General features: G+C 44.1%; 1 non-coding gene across 1 annotated transcript; it reads right to left on the minus strand.

Annotated features, from left to right (window-relative positions):
* Positions 1-440: 440 nt before the first annotated feature.
* Positions 441-524, minus strand: Trnas-gga. The gene is given in 2 exon segments: positions 441-475; positions 485-524. It is a non-coding gene; the product is annotated as a tRNA-Ser (tRNA).
* Positions 525-1,527: the final 1,003 nt, after the last annotated feature.

Raw genomic sequence — 1,527 nt, forward strand, 5'->3', positions numbered from 1 at the left:
GATCTCTAAGGCACACTAGCAGCAAAATGGGGTTTTTGATTAACCAAGAGAATACCGAATATATGGAAATAGGTCGAGTCATAAACCCAAATCCTTACTTTGCAATTGACCAGCATTCTAAAATCAGAAAAAGTTCCAAACTCAGACCGTTTGAAGCGTTATTCCTCTGGACAGAAGACGGCATGGTGCCTGTTGTATACAATCCCGATGCAATTTCTGTGTTTCATCGTCAATGTGAAGGTCCAAGGGTTACAGTAAACCTGCAGTGGTGCATCGGAAACAACTACTGCACTCCCAGGAAAAGTTCAAAGCACAGACCGTTTGCAGCAAAATGGTTGAAATGGCTCTGAGCACTATGGGACTCAACTGCTGTGGTCACAAGTCCCCTAGAACTTAGAACTACTTAAACCTAACTAACCTAAGGACATCACACACATCCATGCCCGAGGCAGGATTCGAACCTGCGACCGCAGCTGACGTGCGGTTCCAGACTGTAGCGCCTTTAACCGCTCGGCCACTCCGGCCGGCCCGTTTGCAGCAATACTCCACTCGACAGAAGACGGCATGGTGCCTGTTGTATACAATCCCGGTGCAATTTCTGTGTTTCATCGTCAATGTGAAGGTCCAAGGGTTGCAGTAAACCGGCAGTGGTGCATCGGAAACTACAACTGTTCTCCCAAGAAAGATTCCAAGCCAGTCCGTTTGCAGCGTTACTCCCCTGGACAGAACACGCCAGTTTAAACACCTTGGATCACATTTCAACAGTAAAAATATCATAACAATGAATATAAGTGAAAGAATAGCCTCAGGGTCAAAATGTCTGTACTCGCTAAGCAACCCACTCAAAAGTAAAGCTTTGTCAATCACCACAAAGATGAAGATATACAACACTATCGTCTGCCCCATACTACTGTACGGTTCAGAAAGCTGGACGAATACAAAGAATGAAAGAGAAATACTGAATGTTTTCGAAAGAAAAGTAATGAGAAAAATCTGGGGATCTGTGTTGGAGAATGGTGAATGGAGAATTCGAAAGAACAATGAAATTTATCAGTTAATGAAGCAACCCACTATCATCCATAAATTAAAAAGTAGGAGACTGCAATGGGCTGGACATGTGGCTAGAATGGAAAACAACAGAATCACCAAGAAAGCATTTGAAGGAACTCTCCAGGCAACAAGACCATGGGCCGACCCCGTACAAGGTGGAAAGATGATATAGAGAAGGACATCGCAGCATTAGGAATTTCCACGGGGTGGAAAGAGGCTGCGAGAGATAGAAGGAGGTGGAAACAGATCGTTGGTGCAGCGTGTGGTCTATAAGGCCTGTGATTGAGAGAGGGGTATTTATAAAAAGTTTTGTGTAACTTTCAACATGGGTACCCGTAAGCTTTGAACATAAGAATTCGACTGCGAGAATGTATTGCAAAATCTGATACCGAGAAAGTAACTTGAAAGTGCCTAGCTGGTTCCCTGTCTGTTAAAACATTCGTAATGGCAAGAACCGCACAATAACCCTAAGTTCGG

This window comes from Schistocerca americana, chromosome 5 (genome assembly GCF_021461395.2).
Source record: "Schistocerca americana isolate TAMUIC-IGC-003095 chromosome 5, iqSchAmer2.1, whole genome shotgun sequence".
Taxonomy (NCBI): domain Eukaryota; kingdom Metazoa; phylum Arthropoda; class Insecta; order Orthoptera; family Acrididae; genus Schistocerca; species Schistocerca americana.